The sequence below is a fragment of the Glycine soja genome, chromosome 14 (assembly GCF_004193775.1).
Source record: "Glycine soja cultivar W05 chromosome 14, ASM419377v2, whole genome shotgun sequence".
NCBI classification, from domain to species: domain Eukaryota; kingdom Viridiplantae; phylum Streptophyta; class Magnoliopsida; order Fabales; family Fabaceae; genus Glycine; species Glycine soja.
The window spans coordinates 29,583,629-29,609,497 of NC_041015.1; the positions used below are offsets into that span (position 1 = coordinate 29,583,629).

The 25,869-nt window shown below is 35.1% G+C and overlaps 1 pseudogene; it reads right to left on the bottom strand.

Annotated features, from left to right (window-relative positions):
• Positions 1-1,286: 1,286 nt before the first annotated feature.
• Positions 1,287-5,893, bottom strand: LOC114384230 (annotated as a pseudogene).
• Between the last annotated feature and the right edge of the window lie 19,976 nt (positions 5,894-25,869).

Genomic DNA, 25,869 nt, shown 5'->3' on the forward strand with positions numbered 1-25,869 from the left:
ATCCCTTTTTCCATAGCTTATCTCATATACAATTCCTTGATAACATCCGAATATATTTGTTGCACTTCTTATACTTTAGAAGATTAAATCTTGCATTTTCATCTTTCAATGACGTATGTGTCAACGGAGTGGGAAGACGAAAAGACAAAAAAATATTATGACAAATATGCTTTGACAATCCACGTTAGCAATCATTTCAGTAATGAATTTGTCCCTCCTTGCCACGTAGACTATTTTATTAACGGTGACTCACATAAGTTAACGACAAGATATATGTGTCGCACTTTTTACACTTTTAGGGACTAAATTTTATATTTTCATCTTTCAAGGACGTATTTGTCAGCGAATTACACATTGAGGGACAAAAGTGACTATTTATCCTAAAAATTACCCTTTTGTAAAGATCTAACGAGAGTAAAGGACAATGTTTTCGGGAAAAATGAAGACCTACTTAGAAAATTTGACAAAATAAAAAGAACTATTATTTTTAAAACAGTACGAATCATTATACCAGACAAAATATTAGTTCAATAACATAATGATGTCTATTAACAATTTTAAATTTAATTTTAGAATAAAAAAGAAAATAAAATTACGCATTTTAACTGTTTTTTATATTTTAGAGAAAATAAAGAATGTTGTATTAAACATTTTTCATTAATTTATTGAGTCAATATTTGTCCGGTTTTCTTGTTCTTTGATTGATTTTTCTTAAGGTTTATTTTCCGGTCAGATCGAAGCCCATAATTTTGACGACCCCATCTAGAAATCTAGAAATTGTTATAGAAATTCAACCATCTTCCCTAGACAGTTTCTTCCACTACGAATAAATCTATATAAATATATATAATAAATTAATCATACTTTACACACAGAAACTAGCATAGCATCTATGCATTTTCACTCAACTTTTTCCCACAAATTAACATATACTCCTACAGGTAATACATTATTTTGAGTGTATCCTTTTAGTTTATTTCTTCAGGTTTCCCTCATACAATCCAGAAGAAAAACGGCATAAGCTTTATTCATTCGCATACAATCCGCAAAAGGATAATGGGTAAAAGAACTGTTACGTTTTACCATTTTTAGGATGCAGTTTAATTGATGGCAATTGCTTTCTGTACTTCCGAAATTGCTTCAATTACTTCCATTCCGGAAGCAATATGAGAAGTGCAGAAAAAAACACCCTGGATTGATTTGTAGTTTTGGGTCATACACAGGAATTTATTTTACTTTCAGGAACCAGTGCATTTTAGTAATCAAGTAATCTCCAGCACAAAGCCTTTCTGCAATTACTGATCTATTGGATCTGCAACAAGTTATCATTATTACACTATCACATTAACATAACTATTATGTCAACTACACGTCCTAATCAACTTTGTTGAGCATTTAGCATTGAGCTTCTGAACAGTATATAACATGAAGTTTCCTATCTCAACAGAAATTTAGATAATCAAATATTACTAACGTGTTTGGTTGCACGTTGTCGATGTGACTTACGACATTGCCCAATCGATGTGATTCTTACTTTTTAACCAGAAGCTAACAGTTATATCTTCCACGTTTTTGGGCCAAATTGATGTGATTCTTACTTATAGACGAGTTTTCAAACATGTACTACATTGGAATATTTAGATAACTTTCGCCTTTTTTTTCTGTACCTTCACGAGCTTTCATCCTTTTCACCCACCCCATAACGATTTTGAGAGGCACACATGCCAGATGAGTGAAGTTGCTTTCTCTTCTTTACAAGACGTAATGCAATTTTCCTATCATCTTGAGCTTCCTCATAATCAGGCTGCACAAAACAAAAACCTTTGTTTAGAATCCATTTGAAAATGGATGGAAAGATACATCCTTTAGAATCCGTTTGATTCGTTAAAAATTACGGTCTAGGATAACACAAATACAATTGTTCTATGTTTGATTTTAAAAATGCTCATGGGACAGCACAAGTGAGAGAAAGATGGACAGCACAAAACTTCAAATTTTTGTAACTTAAAAAATCACCTCACAATTTTTTGTTCCTAAGTACAGCATGTTTAAAGACTAAAATACCCACCTTTCTCCCCACTATCTTGCTCTCCCCACTGGTCTCTCCTCTAACAATCTTTTCTTTCACGGTTTCACCCCACCTCTCCCTTTTCTCTTTCTTGTTCCCATTCTTTCGACTCTCGTTCAAAGAAAATTGTAATGGTGCAGGTTCCTTGGATAAGGCAATGCCATTCAAAATGGTTGACTTTCCTTCAAATCCATATAAAGGTAAGGATAAATAATTATATAATATATTTATATTTTATATTAGATAAAATATAATATTTATAATATGGCTTTATAATTCTGGTTTAGAAAAATTATATTTATAATATATATTAAATATATAATCCAATATATTATTTTATATAATAATAATGATGATGATATGAATTATAAAATAATAAATATTAAAGGTTATTATAATAAATTTCACATTATTTTGTCTGTGCTGCACCTTGTCCACCAAACAAAGTCCACCAAACAAAGTATAGGATTAAAAGTTGTCCAGCAACTTACACTTTTGTCTTGTGCTGCTTTCTTTGTTCCGTACCTCAAGGTTGTATCAAACGGACCCTTAGTGATTCAGCTTAAGCTTCAGAAGAAAACATGCATATACCAGTGGCAAGAACCCAGCTTTCCACAAAAATCTCACAGGCCCAAAATTAAAATGTAACAAAAGTTCTCATTTAGTTCTGCTAATTAAAATATTGAAGTTGGGATCAAACAATGATTTTAGGTTCCCCCAAATGCAACTACTCCAAAGTCTATTTAACTGCATGTTTGATTCTTAAAATTATTTACCACTTTATCTATCCATTTATATTGGAAAGCCAATTATAACTAGACAATCGTCTGGTTCTTTGATGTTGTAAATATAAATACAAGCTCAATACAGGATTATCTAACCCGACTAGCAAGCAAGCATCATGAAGACACTTGAAAAAGGAGACTAGGAACTGAATATTATTTTCTGAAAATGAGTGTATGGTGATTATACGTTTATATCGGGAGGCTAATATATATATATATATATATATATATATGTTATAATTTTGCTGTCATAATTACAGTTAAAAAGGAAACTAAATTACAAGTAAATAAATCGATACAAATAAAAAGTGAAATAATTAAATATGGAAAGAAAATCATGACTAACCTTGAGAGCTAAAGCACGGTCAAAGCTTTCAATAGCATTATTAGGTTCGCCAAAATTTAGTTGTGCTCTGCCAAGTGTGACCCATGCCTGGAAGGATCAAGATATAAATAAATGCATTACTTAGAAGACTGAAATTAATTGGCATTGCTCTAGTTGGCATGTGAGCACTGGTGATTCAAAATCAAACTTTGGAATATTTTTCAGTTTAGACTATATGTCCTACAAATACAATCCGCAAAGGATTTGGTATAAAATATAAGCAGTGATCGTATACCAAATCTAACACAGACATAGCCAAACACAGAAATAGCATACAAGCCGACCTAGCATCGAAGAGGGTGAATCAACAAAATATTTGCAAGTTCAAGTTAGAGCATTTTCTCTTGTTCACAAGAAAAATATAACAAGGTTCTAGATCTTACAACTTGGATTTGCAATGCTAATTCCTTTACGGCATTGACCACATTCATCACTTTTATGCATATACATTACAAGAACAAATGTGACAAATGTGAGTCACGTGAAACTGATATTGAATTTCAAATATGTATTCAACCACTAGCTATTTTGGATACACTAAACAAAACAAGGCAAGCAACCAACGATTGTCACATATTGCAACCTGTATTTGGACATCAAAATGAGGAAGACCAATTGTATGCATGAAATAGATTACATATGCACAGGTCAAAGTTTTTCTGAGTTTAACAAATTTCTAAAGAGAATCTTTCAAATTCCCCTCACCCATTGTTAAACTATGATTTATATATTTACTTAGTCATAATTACTACTTGAAACTACTTAACAAAATTGCAGCACAAAATTAATATACAGAACTATCATGAGTAGGAAGTAATATTGCAGGAGTTGCGGTGTTAAATTTTACATGGTGAATACAAATATTGTAGTATCATACCTCAGCCCATGATGGGTCCAATTCAGTAGCTCCTGTCAAGTCGAGAGCACAATTATCAAATTTCAAGCACTAAACCACTAACAATTTAAGTTATACAACAGAACTACTACTTTACCAGAATTGAAGTTCATACAGGAAAGATGAACTTTCTTAATTTGTCACTAAAAGCAAGGGGCTTACTATATTCAAATTACACCTCAGGAAACAGTTCAGTTGTTACATTTAGTTTAGTAATTTAAAATTTCATTTAATATAGCTCAAATAAACAAGATTAAGAAGAATAAAGCGCATGGACGCACGAGTTGCAGCCTTTAATAAAGCATTCCAAGCATCTCCAATTTCTAGTAAAACTTGGGCCTTTTGTTCATGCACAACTGGAACATCAGGTGCCAACACAAGAGTAGCTTCCCATTTACCTAGTGCTTCCCGGTACTTCCCATCCTGCAAGAAAGAATATGGAAGTAACTATGTAGCACAGGCACTGACAGAGGCATATACAACATGACATGGGGACAACCAAATTTTAAAAATTGCACGATAAGAACATGGAATATATACCTATATATAATTGAAAATTTAAGGAAAAGGATTCACAATTAATAAATCATATATAAGTTTCAATATTACAATATCTTGATATATGTCATATGTGTCAAATTGTATTGTAGTCATGGAAAATGAAATTTGATAAATGACAAAAGCACCTACCTTATTTATCTTCTTTACTATTAACAGTCTCTTGAGTGCTTGTAAGTTTTAATGAGGGTCATTAATTGTGGAGCCAATTTTTATTGTTTTAAAATTTGGATACACACAGACCTGTTTTGGACATGTGTTGTCAGTGTGTCATGTCCGACAAGTACAACACATAGATACAACACCAAAATGGACTGTCCATGCTTTAAAAACAGGATGTCATATTGATTCTATTTTTATGGCACAAAATCACAAAGGACACATTGTGTGCCACTTTCATAACCATGTGACAGATTGCACTATTGCCTATTAGAATTGAAAAATACAAACTTTCAATTAGGAATATACCTCAGATCAGAGCTAAACTATAAAAGTTAAATCCACATTGACAGAAGTTAATCTGAAACAAATCACAGGGGTATGTGTGCAATATTTAAGAATTAAGAAAGAACTTTCAAATCAATCACAGGAAAATAAAAAAGTAGCAAGCTGTTAAAATTACAGTGTCTAGATGAATCCACAAAATAAAACAACTTATGCCCTTATCACGAATTCATTCATGCTACTCCTTATTAGAAATTAAGTTCACCAAATTCAGCATTGCCTCATCATCTGTCCATGTCATCTAAAATTACAGAAAACACAAGCAACGTGTAAGAGAATGCCACTACTGCAGCTATGTCCATAGTCCATACAGCTGAAATGCAATTGATAATTCAATTTTTCCTTAGTCCACCTTTTCCTTCCCCAAAAATAAACAAACAGCAGAACCTAAAACAAACCACATGGGTAAGTGTAAAAAGGAAACATGATACCAGAGCAAGCTCGTCTCCTTGAGCTTGAAATTCGTTAGCCAATTGTGTTGCGTGGGATTGATCAGGGTCGGGAACACGCGCGCCGTCTTCAGCGTCAGTGTTGGAGTGTTGGTCGTGTTGTTGTTGTTAATGATTATCCTCAAAGGGAAGGTCAGTGAAGTGTGACAACGTGGGTAAACAACGTTTCTTCTTATTGGTGCTGTTCTTCCAAGCCACTTTCATTTTCCACCGCCACTTCTCTCTTCCAATGTTTTTGTTTGTTTGTGCTGTGCATGTGTTTGGGTTTGTTATGGCTTCTCTTTGGGAGTTGCTACGTGCACCCAGCATTATTGTTGGGGCACCCAACAAAGTGGCGAAAATGACCTTCCGCGAAGACTATTTCCGGAAGAACCTTCTTCCGAAATCATTCCGGAAGATACCTTTTTCAGAAACTTTCCGGAAAAACCTTCTTCCGGAAGAAAATTTCGTGATTCCGGAAGAACTCAGGAACACTTTTTGGAAGAACGTCATCCGGAATGTTTCCGGAAGAAGGTGCTTCCGGAAGATAACCTTCTACTTCCGGAAGAAGGGTTTTTCGGAAATTTTTTTTTTTAAAAAATGATATTTTTTGTAATAATTTAATTTTAATGAATAAACTAAGTTATAAAATAATTATTATTATTATACATAAATAATTAGTGAACATAATTATAACTAATATTTATAATTTCTTTTTTACGCGCATGTAAATGTAAATATTAATTTGTGTGACAATTTAGTATAATTTAAACCATAAAAATTAATTAATTTGTATATTTTATTAAAAATATAAAATATTTATTATGATAAAATTTAATTTGTATTACAAAAGTTAATATATAATAAAAAATGATTATTATTTTATAACAATGTGAAGAAAAAATAATTTTCATTTTATAATAATAAGTAAAAATAAAATAATATTTAATGCATATGTAATGACGATTTTGCCCCTGTATAATTTTCTTTAAATTTACTGTTTCACGGCTTCCATTTCACGCTTCCATTTCTTAGTGCGCCTTCTTCCTTCGTTGCTTTCTTTCCTTTTCTTGCTGTTGCTTTCCACGCTGTGTAGCTTTGAAGATTTGGTGGTCCCGTGAAGTATTTGAAGATTTGGTGGTCCCCGTGAAGTAGGTGTTCCGTATTTGAAGTTTTGTTAGTCGTTGTTCTTCCTATTTCGTTGGAGGTACGCATTTATGTGTATTTTTTGCGTTTTCTGGCTAGTTTTTAGAGAAGAAAAATAGTAAAAACCTGTATCCGGAAGAAATTTTGTTATAGGAGGAAGAAGTTCCGGAATGAGAATCTTAGTAACTTCCGGAAGCACTTCTTCCGGAAGTTACTAAGGCTCATTCCGGAAGAAGTACTTTCGGAACTACTTCTTCCGGAATGGGCCTTAGTAACTTTCGGAAGTACTTCTTCCGGAATGTTACATTATTAACAAATCTTTTTATTTCTATTTTAAAATTTATATATATATATATATATATATATATATATATATATTGTGGATTATTGGTTTAATTAGGTTTAATGATTTGGTATAATATTAAATGATTTAGGTAACTTAATTGTATTTTGTTGTAGTAGAAAAATGTTTTATTAGTTGTTTATTATAGTGATAAGTTTAGTTTAAGTAAATAATGTAGTTATAAATTTAGAATATATTTGTATTAGTTGTTAGTATGTTTGTTAGTTAATAAGTAGTCAATTTGTGGATGTGGTTATATGATAATTTGAATATACTTGTGTATGATGCATATGTCCTGTTAATATGTTTGTTATTTAATGTGTAGTAAATTTTTGGATGTGATTATATGATAATTTAAATGTACTTGTGTATGATGCATATGTCCTTAAGATGGACGAAGATCAATGGAGGTATGATTATGCGATGTCACAAGAAGTTCATATGGATTATGATTATGATAATGAAGAAGAATGTGGGGTGAATGAACCGCATGTGGATTGTTCAAATGCTTTTAATACGTCTCAGGTAATCATAGATAATTTGAGTCATTTGGTTGGATTGATGTTTTGTATGAAAATTAATATGTTTGGGTTGCGTTGTAGGTATTCGGTACTCGAGATGATGTTTTGCAATGGGCTCGAACAGTTGCCCATGAAAATGGATTTGTTGCAGTGATTATGAGGTCTGACACAGAGACCGGTAGTAGAGGAATAAGTTCATTTGTCTTAATTGGGTGTGAAAGGAGTGGTACGTACAAGTGTAAGAATAAAGAATTCGTTAGAAAAGACACTGGGAGTAGGAAATGTGGTTGTCCCTTCAGGCTTCGTGGGAAACCAGTGCATGGAGGGGAAGGTTGGATGGTGAAGTTGATCTGTGGGATTCACAATCATGAATTGACCAAGTCCTTAGTTCGACATCCATACGCCGGGCGATTGACTAAGGAAGAAAAGAAAATTATTGCTGATATGACAAAGTCGATGGTGAAACCAAAAAACATCATGCTAATGTTGAAGGAACACAATGCCAACAATTGCACCACGATAAAGCAAATTTACAATGCAAGAAGTGCATATTGTTCTTCAATAAGAGGAGCTGATACCGAAATGCAGCATCTGATGAAGCTTCTCGAACGTGATCAATACATTCATTGGCATAGATTGAAGGATGAAGTTGTGGTGCGTGATCTGTTTTGTGTCACCCAGATGCAGTAAAGTTATGCAATGCATGTCATCTGGTGTTTTTTATAGACAGTACCTACAAAACAAACAGGTACATACTCCCACTACTTGACTTTGTTGGAGTGACACCAACGGCGATGACATTCTTTGCTGGGTTTGCATATCTGGAGGCTGAGCGTGTTAATCATATTGTATGGGCTTTGGAACGATTTCGAGGCCTATTTTTAAGAAACGATGCCTCCCTCTTGTTATTGTCACTGACAGAGACCTAGCACTGATGAATGCAGTGAAAACTGTGTTCCTCGAGTCTACTAATTTGTTGTGCAGGTTTCATATCGATAAGAATGTGAAGACGAAGTGCAAATCTTTAATCGGTGAAAAAAATGCGTGGGACTATGTAATGGATAACTGGGGTACTTTGGTTGATTGTTCGTCCGAATACCAGTTCCATGAGTCACTTCAGAAGTTTCAAGTTGCTTGTTCGCCTTGGCCGATGTTCATTGACTATGTTAACGACACATGGATTATCCCCCACAAGGAAAAATTTATTACAGCATGGACGAATAAGGTCATGCACCTAGGCAACACAACAACAAACAGGTATTAAGAACTGATTTTATTTGTTAGTAAGGATTAGTAATAAATGGTATTTAATTGTTGTATATTTTCATGTTTGTTGTGTATTTTAAATGTAGGGTTGAATCAGCTCATTGGGCTCTCAAAAGAGTACTACAAAATAGCATTGGAGACCTATGTAGTGTTTGGGATGCCATGAACAACATGATCACGCTGCAACACGTCGAAATTAAAGCATCCTTTGAAACCAGTACGCATGTGGTTGGGCATGTATATAAAAAAACCTTATACAAGAGGCTTCTTGGGATGGTATCAAGGGACGCTTTAAATCAGATTGCTTCTGAGGTTGACCGTCTATGTTATCTCGACAAAAATCTCTCTTCTTGTGGTTGTGTGATGAGAAGCACGCACGGTCTTCCTTGTGCATGCGAGCTTTCTAGGTATACTGCTGGCAGCATCCAATTGGAGTCAGTCCATCTTTTCTAGAGGAGACTTTGCTTTTCAGACTAAGGGTTATGTGAGACGGAAGTCAGCATCAAGGAAGAGATAGAGATCATATCTAAAAGGTTTGATGAACTTGATGTGTCTGGCAAAGTAACTTTGAAGAGTAAACTTCGAGAAATTGCATACCCTGATCATAACTCTATGTGCCCTCCTCCATCAAAGGTCAACACTAAAGGTGCACCGAAGAAACTGATGAAAAGACGTCAAAGATCCACAAAGCGTGATCCGTCTTACTGGGAGTATGTTGATGCTTTTCATTCTGTTCAAAGCAGCAACTCTCCAGTCAAACGAAGTGCATCATGTTCTGAACCGCCTCAGCCAACAAGGATCATCCCGATGATGGATCAATTTGCGCCATTCATTCAAGGTTTCATTCGTGACGTTGTGGATGTGAAAGTAGACGGTAACTGTGGATATCGGTCCATTTCCGCTTTATTAGGTATGGGGGAAGATTCGTGGCCGTTAGTGCGTAATGAATTGATTAAAGAACTTGGCAGGTGGTCGCATGAGTACATGAACCTTTTCGGTGGCACAGAGAGATTTGAACAATTAAAGTTGTCCCTACTTGTTGATGGGTTTTTGAAGGTATGTTTTTAGGTTAATTTTTTTAATAACAATCTTTAAATTACTTACATGTGTATGTTTGGTTCATTCAGGTTAGTGTGGACAAGTGGATGGATATAACGGAGATGGGATATGTGATAGCATCACGGTATAACGTAATCCTTGTATCGTTGTCCCAACAACAAAGCATGACATTTTTTCCTCTTAGAAGTCAACCACTACCTGATTCTTCTGGGCACCGCATGATATGTGTCGGTCACGTGTTTGGAAATCATTTTGTTCAGGTACATTGAATATAATTAGTATAACAATTATGCAATGACTTCGTTGGTTCGTTTGACACGGTCACCGCATGATATAATGTTTGTTCATGTACAACAGGTTTATTTGAAAGACCATTGTCCCTTACCGCCTCCAGCATTGTTGTGGTCATGCAATTGTTATTCTCAGGCAAAGCAGTGGACAATTCCATATATTAGTAGAATGCAACAATACACAAGCTTGATGTCATTCAAAACACACTATGTCGACCTAAATGAAGACTAAACATGCATTGTTTATGTAATTGTATTCATTATGCGATATAATTTGTTGTAACCCATTACTAACCAATTAATATTATTAAGTACTCGTTTGGTTAAGCAAGAAAATTGTTGGTCCAACAAAAATCATTTACGCGTGCAGCATACATCATTGTCATAATTGACAACACATAATGACATGCATGCGTATTAAAGTTTGAGCGCGACAACACATTGGCTAACTTGACTACACATTCTGAAGGAAACATAAACACGAAACATGTTCACGCGTGTCTATTTTTTTGTAAACAAAGTTGAGAAATTGCTCGGTCACAACCATCTATATATATGGCAGACACGGCTAATAAATCACACATTATCTTGCTTTCAAATAGTCTCCCAATTGATACACAAAGTATGGCATTTTTAGGAGAAACTAGCAGTCAGACGATTGTCAAGGTTGGCTTTCATTTTTCCAAATGGATCAATTGTTCACAATGATACTGGCGTTTACTTCCAAACTTCAACTTCGGTGCCCATTCGAGTACCAAATAGTTGTGATTTTGCAAGCCTAAAAACCAGAATACACAATACCCTTCAACTATCTGACAAACAATTTTTGGATGAAATTCACTACCGGAAGCCATTCACCGATACAGGTAACCAAATTCGCTTTCAGTGTATGAAGTTGATAAATGATGACGATGTCAACACAATGTTAATGTGTAATGATCAATTTTCTTGTGTTGGTCCGATTGAGTTATTATGCACCGTTGGAAGAACACCAGATGAAATAATAAACTTACTTGAACGCACTATGCCCCGTACTCATGACGCGATCCTGTATTACAACGGGAAATGGAACATGCCACCGCAGAACAAATTTGTTGGATGCGCGTTCATAGGAAAAAATCCTAAGAAATTTCAAATTCCTTCAACATGTACCATCGATGAACTGAAGAATTTAATAAAGCAAGTTGCACCTAAAGGGATTCCCCCTCTTGGAATTCACGAATCACAAACGGTAAGACGATTGTTTTTCCGCCAACCAGCTCGCTTTGAGTATTCAGATACGCTTATAAATGTTTATTTTTTTGCTTTTTCGTTGATGTAACCTTTATCTGTTTACGGCGTGTTTAATTCCCATAATAAAGTTGAATGTGTTGTTTCAATGGTCCAAAAAATTAATTGTTAGAAGGGTCGGATTCCTATTTTATAGGATTTTCTGGCTTTGTTTTTAGGTGTTATTTGACGGAACCGGGGTACGGGACTATTTTTTTTGGATTCTTTGACGTCCAAACATGAGAAATGGCCGCCTTCCATTGTCTCACGTCACTGGGACACCCACGGAAAAAAATTTCAAACATGGGTACTTGAACATGAAAAAGGGCCCATTTCCTATTTTTTTGGATTTTCTGGCTTTGTTTTTAGGTGTTATTTGATGGAACCAGGGAATGAGACTAATTTTTTTAGGTTCTTTGATGTCCAAACATGAGAAATGGAAGCCCTCCATTGTCTCACGGCACTGGCACACCCACGGAAAAAAACCCCAAAAATGGGTACTTAAACATGAATTTTTTTTTTAAAGTGATATTTGTAGTATCTTATATGGCGATTTCATTGTCATGTAATTTTTTTTAATATTTTGTTTTTGGTACGAGCTTATATATTAATAGTGTAAATTATGCTCGAATCATAATTTATTATATATGATAATTACTTTAAAAGTCTTACTAACACATAATTATGAATTATGAGTTATGAATGATTTTAAAAACATTTATTTTTTATGTAATTCTTACAAACAAAATTCATGATTTTAGGTTCACCTTTTTTAAAAATAAATTTAAAACACTCGCAAACTTCGCTTAAGGACCACAATCGGAATAATAAACTATAGTATAAAATAATAAACTGTGCAAAACAAGTCAACTATATTAAACAAAAAATTGTAATAATTACAAATATTTATGTTAACTACAAGACAAAAAATAAATACAATGATCAATGGTTCGTGCGGCGTCTCTGACGAGCCCTGACAGTTCCATCAGCACTGGGTCCCTCTCTCGCGATCGTCTGGCAGTCCTGCATAATGTCATATAACTCTGTGCCTGCAGTGACTATCCTAAGGTTGAGCACACGCTCCAACCTCTGTGCAATCGCTTCATATCCGTTGTAATCATCCTGTCAAAGTCATTAAAAACATTTATTATGAAATTTAAAATAAATAACAACTCATGAAACATTAAACGCGCAAAGAATCTTACCACATGTGGAGGGGGGTCAAATGCCACTGGAACCTGGGGGCTGGGCGGCTGTATGTAGTCCTCAGGGTCTGCAGCTGGTGCATCTCTCGGCTGGTCACCTGCCTAGGTCGGTATCATGAATGGGTGAGATATGCGGAAAAACCACTCCATGTAATCCGCAGATACCTGCCCAGGCACTAGACAAAGCTGACCTGCATGTAGTAAGTGCTCCGCAAACTGCATCCACCTGCCATCTATCTCATCGTGTGACAATCGAGCACTAACAGGCGGCGGAGGGATGCTCTGGATGTAACCAAACTGGCGTAGCACCCTCTCCGGTCGAGCTATGACCACCATAGGACCCCATCTGAGCTGACCCTGGAATGATGAAATCTCCTGAAAGGCCCTAACCCCCCGATGCTCCGTGTACGGCAACCAGGACACATCTGTGACGGCCAAACCATCACAACGTGCCCTGTAAGGTGCTCCTGTGATTCCCTTCATGTGCGCCTTCGATGTCAACCACTGGGAAGCACGTGGGGACGTCTCCTGGTATGTATCATCTGTCATGCACTGGTGCACACTAGGGAAGTGCTCATAGATCCAGCACTACACAATAAATGAGGTTAACATAACATAAAAACATGTTTAAATGATAATCGAACGTAACATATTAAAAAACACAAAATTTACCTGTAGTAGCGTCAAGTACCCCGCAAGCTGTCGGGTGGTGGTCCTACAAGCCTCATCTAACTGGTCATACATATGAACCAGCGCGGCAACTCCCCAAGCATAACCACCACTCTGAGCGAGGTCTCGGAAAGCGTCAAGGTGAACAACATGCACATATGTTGCACTCTTATTAGCAAAAAGAGTGCAATCGACATGGTGCAGCAGATAAGCGCGAGCTGCGACAATCCACTGCCGGGCCTGACATTTCGTCTCATAAATGTCTCGAACCCATCCTAGTCGTACATATGCCCCACGTGTCAGTGCTGTCTCGGCTCTGGCCTCCTCGGCAGACACCTCGAGCAACTTTGTCAGCAAAAATCTAGCCTCCTCCGTAGAAAGAGCATGGAAACTGTGCAAGGCGCTGGTGATGGGCAAATGAAGGAGTGACGACACATCATCCAATGTGATCGTCAACTCTCCTACCGGAAGGTGGAAGGTGCTGGTCTCACCGTGCCACCTCTCCACGAATGCGGATATCGATCCAGGATCGTCAGTAATAACTGAACAATCAATCAGTGGACTTAATCCTTTGGCAGCCACCAGGCCTTCAATCTCAGGCACTGGCCTCCCAATCAGTGTCACCTTCCTCCCATGTGACACTAACTTCAAATCAGGACGTTCTTGATTTGAAGTACAAATTATACAAGTTTTAAATAAATTAATGACAAACAAATAAATCAACAATGATAAATAATTAATAAATTAAAATACCTGTCCACTCCAAACAGCATGTGCAACATGCTCGACAAATGATGTCAGCACTGATGGGTCACGTGGCCTATCAGGGAATCCCTCAGCAGCATCATCAGCATCTGACCCCTCAGCACCATCAGCACCCTCTACGTCCGCACGCATCTCAGGTGCCTCCGCAGCCAGCTTAGGGACATCGTCAGTCATGTCAGCAACGTCCTCAGCCATATCACGTCCCTCCGCAGTCATCTGATGAACCCGTAGCCTACAGGCTGAGGCAGTAGGCCTATGCCTCTCGGGAACATCAGCTACATCATGGTCATCATGTCTATCTCTGCCCACAAGTCTATCTATGGCACGACCTAAACTTCGTGTTCTAGCCATGATCTGCAAATCATGTCGAACACGTATTTTTTTCGGTCAAAATATACACAACTTTCTTTATAAAAATAAAACAAGTTTATTTGTAAACAAATAAAACTAATTTAAATCAAATTATTTGAAAACATACACAGCATAATTTTTAAAAAAAATTAAACAACTTCATTTATAAAAAAACACAACTAATGTAAAAAAAAATTAATTAGTAAACATGCACAACTTAATTTAAAAAAAAGTTAAAAAAACTTCATTTATAAAAAAAAAAACAACTAAATTATTTAATAAAGAGAAAGCAACTTATTTTTTTTAAAAATAAACAACTTCATTTATAAAAAAAACACAACTAATATAAAAATAATTAATTACTAAACATCCACAACTTAATTTTAAAAAAAAACTTCATTTATAAAAAAACCACAACTAATGTAAAAAAATTAATTAGTAAACATCCACAACTTAATTTAAAAAAAAATAAACGACTTCATTTATAAAAAAAATACAACTAATATAAAAATAATTAATTAATAAACATCCACAACTTAATTTTTTTAAAAAATAAACAACTTCAATTATAAAAAAAAACATAACTAATATAAAAATAATTAATTACTAAACATCCACAACTTAATTTTAAAAAAAATAAACAACTTCATTTATAAAAAAAACACAACTAATATAAAAATAATGAATTACTAAACATTCACAAATTAATTTTAAAAAAAATAAACAACTTCATTTATAAAAAAACACAACTAATATAAAAATAATTAATTACTAAACATCCACAACTTAATTTAAAAAAAAACTTCATTTCTTAAAAACCACAACTAATATACAAATAATTAATTATTAAACATACACAACTTAATTTTAAAAAAAAATTAAACAACTTCATTTATAAAAAAAAATACTTAATTTATAATAAAATAAACAACTTTATTTATAATAAAATAAAAAAGTTTATTTATAGACAAAAAAACACAACTAATTTCAAAATATATAATTAGTAAACATACACAACTTAAATTATATATAACAATAAAAGAAAAATGGGAAAAAAAATTTCCAAACATACACAACTTTATTTATAAAAATTAACTACTTCATTTATAAAAAAATACATAAGTAATTTAAAATTAAATAATTAGTAAAATACTCAACTAAAATGATATAAAAAATAAACTGAAACAATTAACAAAAATAACAAACTTAATTAACGGAAAGTGCTTCTGGAACCACTGAAAGGTCATCCGGAAGAATCCTTCTTCCGGAATGTTTTCGGAAGAACTACTTCCGGAAACTTTCCGGAAGAGGTGTTCCGGGAGCTTTCCGGAAGACCTTCTTCCGGATGTTCCGGAAGAACCCCTAACGGGTCTTCCGGAAGGCGCCACCGTCACCAAGCTATCGCCATTTTTTCCGGCGTCTTCTACCCTAAGGTTCCACTAACCTACCCTAAATGCTACAAATGTAGTGCATAACAAAACCAAAGCTAAGAAGAAGGCCACCTACCTCGAATGCAAATGGGTCCAAGGGCTGCCGGAGAAGCCTCGTGGAGAAGAAGCTCGTCGTGGAAGAGAGAAGAGAAGAAGCTTTCGCGGAAGAGAGAAGTGAAAAGAGAGAATGCTTCCGAAAGAGGGAAAAAAAGATTTTTAATTTTTTAAATGAAGGGCAAAATTGACCTTTCAATAAATTGCTGGGTGCACCAGCAATATTGCTGGGTGCACCTAGCATATCCCTTTCTCTCTTCTCTTCTCTTCCTACCAAACTCTCCTATTTTTCTCTCGTCTCTTTGTTGTTGTCTTCTTTACACTTTGGGCCTCTGTGTTTGTTAGTAGGTACTTGGTATTTACACCTTTGATTTTCCTAAGTACACCCCAATCTCCCTCTCACATCCAAATTACCCATTATACCCTTTTTCCTTAAAGGAGTACACCCCTAGGTACCCATTTTCCTTTCCAGAAATGTCTTTCCAAAATACCATATATCTACTCCAAAAATATATTTCTAGAACCATATATCATAGTTGCATAAATACATTTCTGGAATAAGTATATTGTATTCCAGATATTTTTTTTTGATAGTAATAAACTTAAGATTGCTGATATTGTAAACACTTATCTTACATCAATATTTGTTAGTCTTATTTTCTTCCTGTCATTAGTGTTCTTTGAACCCTATCTAAAATCTTTTTTTTATCCTACCTTTATTGTTCTTTAAATCCTAATTTTGAGCCCCATGCCTCATGGTATAGAAAAAAAATATGATTTTGGCAATATAATGCCAAAAGCTATACCAAACTTCTTCTTCTTATATATTATTCTACTTGGAGGCCCTTTGACCTCGAATTCATAGATTTATCCTTTATCAATACCCCTACACTAACCATCCCTTGTAGCACACTTGGAATATATTAGAAAAAAAGAAAGAGGACAAGATGCATTGGGGGAAAGAATTTGACTTAAGAAACAAACACTACTATTTGAATTTAAGAGAAATGTTAGGAATACATTCTCTCTAAAACACTCTTTCTTATTGGTTGAAATTTATCAAAATTCACAATTATGTGTGTCTCACATGCTATTTAATGATTCTCTCTTATGATTTTAATTTTTTTAATAAATTTTAATTAATAAAAGATAGTATGCTAGGAGGATTGTGTTATAAAGTGTGTTGCTAGGACTTTTTCTTTAAAAATTGATTTCCTCTTTGATATGAACCCCCATGAGAAGTGGATGTTTGGGTCATCCATGAATTTATGCCCAAAATCCACCCTCCACCACATATTGTTACACATCTAAAATTATACACCTCAAAATTGAGGGATTCCAAAACAAGGTGAAAGATTTCTTTATGAACCATAGGATAGACTCAAGAATCACCGAAAAAGGTCATGTATATTATGAGATATTATTTGAGGTTAGATGAGACAAAAAAAATGGGAATTTGTGAATGAAAATAAACATACGAACCATAATTAGAAGACGTCACAATCCATAAATTGATAAGCCTATGAAGTCACAAGGATAAGCTGATATGAACCCTCATGGCACAAGGGTTGACTTAGGATCGTCTAGGATTAAACCTTGATGGAAAATGCGGAAATTGATTAAGGAAATGATGGAAAATAAGGTGGTTAATTTCGTGGGTCTTAATAAGGTGGTTCTTGGCATAAAATGGATGAATGGGATGGTAAAATGTAGGTTAAGTGGTGGCTGGACAGAAATATAGAAATGGCAATAACTGAAGCTACAGGGCTCCAAATGAGGTGATTTCAAAACGAGGTGAAAGGTCTCGTTTTGAAAGTCAATTTAGGCTCAAGAATCACTTAATTTGAGTGCGTAAAATGGGAGTTATGGCCACGAGATAATTCTGGGCAGAGGTGGATTTTCTGGAATTGTGGTTTGAAAGAACAAGGGTGGAGATGATAGGAAGGAAAGAATCACTCTTTCCAGCGAGGGCAACACACAAAGGTTGTGAAAGTCCTTTGATACAGCCAGGGTGTTCTTGAATCACTCAAGAATTTAGGAGAATCACTCTCACTAAGATAAAAGAGATAAACTCTAATTTTCTGAATAAAACTCAACTTGTGTTTATTGATAAAATGGTTCAGCTTATATAGAAGCTTTACAGCAGATTTTAGTAATGACCCACTAACCTAGAATTAAAATAACTTAATGCCATTAACCTAGGGAATTAAAAAAAACTTAATGGCTGAGTGTAACTGAAATTGTGGCAACCAAAAGTCACCCCCAACAGCCAACAAGTCAGCCACCATTTGGTCTCCCAAAAGGCTGATGCCTAGGTTGCCAATTGGGCCCTTATTACAACTTGAACTAAACCTAACTAAAGCCCTTTTAATTGATTAACCCAAAACATATTTTTGGTCAGCCAACTTTACAAGGATTGGGCCATTATTTAGACAAACTAAACACTCTAAAAATTGAGACAAAGTGGTGTCATTTAGTCCTCCTCCATTTGGGCCATGATACAACTCACAACCTTGGACTTTTCTCCTTGAAACTTGGGCTTGTATTCAAATAGTATGGACAGCACTTGTTGAAGAGCTTCCTTGGCTTTCCTTGCTCTAGCCCTTGTCATAGGTCCTCCAAGTCCTTCAAGTGGATCCTTGCCCTTGCTCTTGGTCATGTCCTCATCATAAGCACCCTTGATAAGTCCAGAGATTCTGAGAAGAATCTAAGAGAACGAGTTTAACACAATGGCTAACTTGTAATGACTTGAATTTCTAAATTTCCATAAGCTTTGGTGTGGCTTTTATAATGGGCAGCAACCTTACAAACTGTTTGACATAAACTTAGTGATAACGAGTATTCAGCCCAGATAAAAAATAACAAAGAAAAAATGAAATTAAATGGAATAACTGGGCCAAGTATGCATGCAAACAAAATAAAACCAGCCTAATCAACCTTATTAATCTAATTGTGAGAAAATAAAACTAAGTGCAGAATTTGGACCAAGTGGAATGCAGCCTTCATGCTCTTAATTCTTCATCAATTTGGACATCAACTTAAGTTCGCATGTCTAGCAATGTTTATTCCTCAAGGTCTTCAATCTGAATTAGCTAAAATGCTAATAGTTGAAAATAAGTTTGAAAGTTGAAAAAATTGAATCATAAGTGTTTGATAAAATAATCTAGTTGAAAATGTACCATTAAACAATCAAATATGCTTTTGAGCTAATAATAAAAAGTAACAATTAACTTAAATATCTTATCAAACACATTATAAACCATTTTGAGCTTTTTTTCCTCTAGACTTGGCCATGTCTCAAATAAAGTAGCCACTAAGTGATTTAGAGCCTTGTTAACTTTGTTAGTTCTTGTTCTTGTCATTAGGCCTCCCAGGTCTTGTGTATATGTTCTCCATGTCATCTACCTTGCTCATGTCACCTCCTATGTCCTCATCACTATTACTACATATTTTAGCATAATGCGTTTTCAACTGTATTTAGAAATGTATCATTAATTTTTTTTATAAAAAAACATGCAATTTAACACCATTTCTTATGATTTTTCTTGCTTTTTCAATTGTTAACACACTTCTTCAACCGCTACGTTACACAACAAACAAAAGATAGTAGAATTTTAATTTGTATATGATGCATGTAGTCGCTTAAAATTAAACCTATTTTAATTAATCGTTCTTGGCTACTTTGCAACTATATTTGAGATATGGAGTTCTTGGGGTTCATTTTTTAACTGCACCTATGAAGTTTGAATATAATCTAATTGCTCTTTTTAACTATGCACATAAGTATTTGATATTTGGCTAAAATATGTTTCCAGTCCCTGCAAAATTTTGGGTATGTTTTTTGTCATCGCAAAATTTAATTATGTTATTTTTGGTCCGAAGCTAGGCTTGGGTTGTCCGAACCTACATGATAATTTTTTTCGACGTTTTATAATAAAAAAGGGTTTGTTTCTTTTGGTTCATCTTCTTTGCCATCTTTGACCTTCATGTTCATGTTGTTCAAACTCTTCGACCTTCACGTTTATGTTAATCGACCTCTTCGACCTTTTTCTTCATCTTCTCTCTTGTGAACCTTCACCTGTGACGTGACCTGCCAATGGACAAATTTGGAGCTTGTCAGCGATGGGGTGGTCCAAGTACATTGTCATCTTCATTTGCAAGGGATGACGAGTCCATGTTGTTCCAAACTTCAAGGAGTGCCGACAACCCCAGAAGACATTTTTAGAGATGTCTAAATTGGACGGTAAGTGCTCTAATTGCTGCATTTTTATGTTCTCCATGTTCCCTTTTTATGTTTTTCATGATCTTGCAACTTTTTAAGAGTCCAAGTACCTGCAATTTTTTTGACTGGGATAAGGGTCCTGTGAATGTTATAGGAGCAAATGTTGATGGAAGGCAAATGGCTGTTGCTGATCCAAGTCAAGGCATATTTTTTAGGACAAAACAACAATTGGAGCAACAATTAAAAAAGGCTCAAAGGAAGATTATTAAATTATAGAAGAAAGTTGTTGGTGAAAGAAGAAATGCATATTTGTTGATGGGTCTTTTGGTGATGTGTTTGTCTATGTTAAGGGCATTGATTTTCATTTTTCTATTGAAATGTAACTATTGAATGTAATGGATTGATGTTGTTGCTAGCAATAAAGAAGAATGTAATGGTTTGATGTTGTTGTTAGCAATGAACAAGAATGCAATGGGTTGATGTTGTTGTTAGCAATGAACAAGTTGTTCTTTCGTATTAATGGAGTTTTACATACTTTATTTTTAAATACTTCATTTTTAATTATACAAATTACAACATTCCGTTTTAAGAGTCCATGCAAACACTTCAATTTAGCATGGTATTAATTTGGTTTTACATTAAATCATTTTTAAATACTTGAGTAAAGCATTCCTGTAAAAAATACAATAAAGCATTTATTCGTGTATTGAATGAAACAACAAAGTTGATGTAAAATATAGAAAACAAAGTTTAATATTGATAAGGATAGTCTTTAGTAATCACATAATATTATAACCATTGTCTAGTCAAAAAAGCAATAACAAACAGTGTTTGGTACTTTGTGTTCAATCGAAAGACTACATAGAAGATTCTCATTGTTTAATTGAACCAAAAAAAACCTCACCCACTCAACAAATACATCCAAAAAAATCCCACTAGTATTATCCACCACACATCAGCACCCAACTTGATTCCCTTTCACATGTGATTATCCAGAAATCACCACCTCTTTCCTTTGTCCTTGTTTTGGTTCATCATCTTTTGATTCACAATCATTGTTAGCAATTGTGTTGGAGTACAATTTGAAAGGAATTACTTTTCTTTGTTGATTTCCTTCATGCTAGGGGCAAAACATGTCTTCTCCTTTGTTTGCATGAGTAGACATGTTTAGAATACAAATCAGTAAGAAGTACAATAAAGTGTAGCAATTTTTATCTTTTGTTTTGGTTTTGGTTTCTTTTTTCTAGATTTACTCCCACTCGGGTTGGATGTCCCAACTTGAGATGCCTGTGTTGGAATATCATATTTAGTAGCTGTTGAACAATGTTTCCTATTGGAATTGTAGATCTAAGTCCTTCCACCATAAATCCAACATCTACAACATTGTTTCATGCTGTTGGAATTTCAGATCCAGTAACTTGTGCCTCAAATCCACCATCTTCAAAAGTGTTTCCTACTGTTGGAATTTTAGATCCAACAGCTTGTGCCTCAAATCCACTAGCTTCAACAGTATTTCCTGTTGCTGGAATTTTAGATCCAATAACTTGCGCCTTAGATTCACCAGCTGCCATAGGTCGCTCTTTGCAGGTTTGAGTGTTGTGTCCATATTGAAGGCATCTCTTGCATTTTATTTTTGGTATTTTCTCTTCTCAATTTAGTTGGTCTTGTCTCTTCATCTGGCTCTTTTCTTCTTAATTCTTTTGGTCTTCCAGGCCCAACCTTGTAGATTGGAGGCAAAATTGGATTGGTAGTATCCTTTGGCTATCTGCCTTCACCATTTATAGGATTCATTGTGTGATTGTAGATCTTAGCATAAGTCTTTCTATGGTAGTAGGCATGAACATAGTCTTCTAGTTTCTCCCTGTTTTGTTGTATAGTAGAAACAAAATGCCTACAAGGTATGCCAGCCAATGTCCACAGATTACAAGAACAAATCCTAGATGCTAGATTTATGATGAACTTTTTAGTAAACAGTGTGTGTGACCTCATACAACATGTTTCCAGCATATTCAACAAACCAATGTTTTGATTTTTCAGTCTCCCATTCTAACCTTTTCATAGGTCTTGGCATTATCTTACCCTGAATTTTTTCCAACTTTTCCCTCATGACATTAAAATCTAGTTACTAAATAAGTCCTAATCCAGTCTAGCATAACTATTTTTGGTTTATCTCTAGCAGGCAAAATTACACTATTAAAAGACTCACACAAGTTATTCATTACAACATCACACTTGGAGTAAGTAGTAAATGCATGCTTACACCATGCATTTTTGGGAAATTCATCTGTCAACCAGTCATAAACCTTGTTGTTGATCTCTTTGATCTGATTCATTTTCTCTTCATATGCCTCCAAATAAGTTGCTTTGAAGCAACCATTACTACGTCTCTTAGCAGAGCTCCTCCTCCATTTTTTTTAAAAAATTAGCATACATATGCCTTACACATAATCTGTGTTCAATTCTATCATCCGTCTCATGGAATGCCTTTACAAGTCCCTACACAAAAAAACAATTTGTTTGTCACGAATTATAAAAATTACATAATCTAACATTACATAATAACATATTAAACTTAATTACCTTTTTCCTGTCAGAAATGAAAACCCATTTGTGCGTTTCAAAATCTCCAATGCCAGCCAACAACTCATTTAAGAACCATTTCCAACTCTCTTTGTTCTCAGTCTCAACAACAACAAATGCTAAAGGATAGTACTAGTCAATAGCATCTGCCCTCCATACTGTGTCTTAAGGTGACAAGCATCTACTTCAATAAAAGGTCTGCAACCATCTACAAACCTCTTTTGCAAGCATCCATACACATGTAAAAAGATCCAAACCGTGGTGGAAAAGTAGGAACAAGTCTGTTCACATGGATCTTAAAGGTTTTGTTTACATTTATGGATATTGATTTCACTATTGTAGCGTCTGAGCAATGTGTATTGTTTAATTGCATCACCTTCAATTTGACATAGTGTTAGTTTCCTAGCAAAAATTGCACAAGATCTGGTTATTCCCACAACATAAGTGGATTTCATCTCCTGCATGATTTGTGGAAATTTGAACCTTTCAGGTGTTCTAAACTTGTCAAGTAGCACCTTTGTAACCCATTTTGATTTGACATTTTTATTGTAAAAAACTCTAGCACATGTGTGGGTCAATTCCAGTGTTTTTAGTTGGAAGGTAATGGTCTCACCAACCCTAGATACATATGTTGTAAATGGACACTCCTTTATCTTACATACAGGCTTAACCCTTGAATGGTCATTTTTTGGGAAACAAACCTGATAACCATTCAAGACAAAATACTCCATCATTCCTTCCTTAAAATCTTGCAAACATGTGAATTGCATTCCTAGTGTCCACTTGAAAGCCTTAGACAGTTTTTTCCCCCTAAACATTGGAAACCTTTTTCCAGGCTTTGTAGTGTCATCCTTAGATTCAACATCACTATACAACTCCTCAGTTTCATTACCAGTCTCCAAATCATGCATCTCTTTAAAATTTGTATTAGGTTCCTCATGTGGTGGGTTAGTCATACTATCGTCATCCATCCAATTTGGGTCTTCATCACACTGACTAGGATTTTCAACAAAAGGATCTTCATATCCAGAATCCTTTTGTTTTCCTTTGTTGCTGACTTTGCTTTTCACTCTAAGCTCATTTTGCTTCCTGGATGGCTCATCGTTGTCATCAAATGCCATAACACTATCCCAATCAAACAAATCATCTACACCATGGTCAAACACTAAAATTTGTTGGTCTTTGAACAACTCTTCACCCTCAGTAAGTTCACCCCTAACTTCATCCTCAGTAACTTCTTCATAATCACTCTCCCTAAACACCACATAAATATCAATTTCACACTTATGACTCAAAGCATACCTTGCCAAATCCATAGAGTCTTGATCATTGGACAAATCCCTTAAGGTTTCATTATTAACATCAAACCCTTTCCACCACATTTTAAGCCCATCAATAACAAAATACTCAAGATCATGTATCAGGTCAACAACTTCAAGGAATGACCATGTGCCCATATCCAAGTCATGATAGACATTCTCCTCTTTCCCTCCCCATTTCAATGTTGGGTTCATAACCCATGAGCCCATGGAATGAATAGCAATTGAAAACCCTATACCTAATGAAAAATCAAACACAAATAAGTCAACAATGACCAAAATCCTTAACCTAGTTCAAAAATATAAAATCTCCAACTACTATAACCCAAATCGCACCCACAAAAATTAACCCAGTTTGCATTCACGTCAACACACCCATGAACACAAATCAAACTCACTTCCAACCCAAATGAAACCAAACCACAAATAACACTATAACACCCTGAAATATTACTAATTATAAATCAATGTTTAATTGTATTTATTGTGTTATTTGACTATATGGTTGACTTGAATTAGTTGAGGTATGGCTTGAATTAGTCATATGTGAATTTCTTGATGTGGATGTTGAGTTATGTGGAGTTTTGTTGAGCTAAGTTGAAATTATGAGATTTCAAATTTTACCTAAACCTATTTCAGTAAAATCGCTATCCCGGATTTTTTAACCGTTGGATCGTCTTCAAATGTTGTCTGGAGGTTCCTAAGAAAATTATAAACATTCTGACTGTTGGGATTTGAAATAGAGCAACTTGAGTATGGGATATGTTTTTTTACCGAAGTAGAAAAATTTGAGCTGGATCAGCTCGCCCACGCGAGCCAAACTCGCCTGGGCGAGTTTTGTAGGCTACAAATACGTCCAATAGCGTAAAAGAGCCATCTTATTCCTCCTACTCTTTCCCTAAACCTTCCCCCAACACCCCAAGCTCCTCCTTCACCATCGGTGACCGCCACGAGCCGCCTTTGCTTGCCATCGGATCACCACACGGAGAAGAACAGTTTAATCGGAGCGGAATCTTCAAAACTTAACTCGAGGATTTGGTAGAGAACGAAGCCTCCAACCCTTCCTTCGTGGTTTCTTCAAGGTAACCGTGATTCTAAGCCTTCTCCTTGTTAGTTTGAGCTTATCTTTGCATCTCTTCTGACTTGGGAACCATTATTGGATGTTTTTACACTTCCTTGGAAAAACCCTTGAGAATGAGACATTGCAAAAGTTATCTTTTTATAACATTAATTTTATTTTCTTGACCTTCATTGAACCTCGGTCACATTGACATGATTGAAATTTTAAAATGATGTCTCCTTTTAAAATCCGAAACACCCCTCAGTCCTTTACATTTTGACAGGGGTATTTGACTCCGAATGTTGTCATTAACCTTGTTTCTGAAATCTATACTAAATTTCCTTCAATTTGGTATATAGAACCTTGCTTTTGGACTGACGAACATGAACGAGAGAGGTCTTTGAGCGACGCAAAGAGAAACTGACGTAGAGCTCATGATAGGTGAGAGGAGTTTATTATCATTTACAGTTTTTAATACCATAGTTGGGGGTTAGGGAACCTAACTATGGGGATGTATGCCTGCCCCTGTTGCATGCTGATTTTCAAGAAAAAAATGTTTTTGACTAATGGGATGCGATATATCTATTATTGATGAATAAAATTATTGTTTTTATTTGACTTGTGTTGTCTGAAGACCTGAGGAGTGTGAATCTCAGGCATGAACTATATATGTATATGCGGAGTGTGACTTACTGAT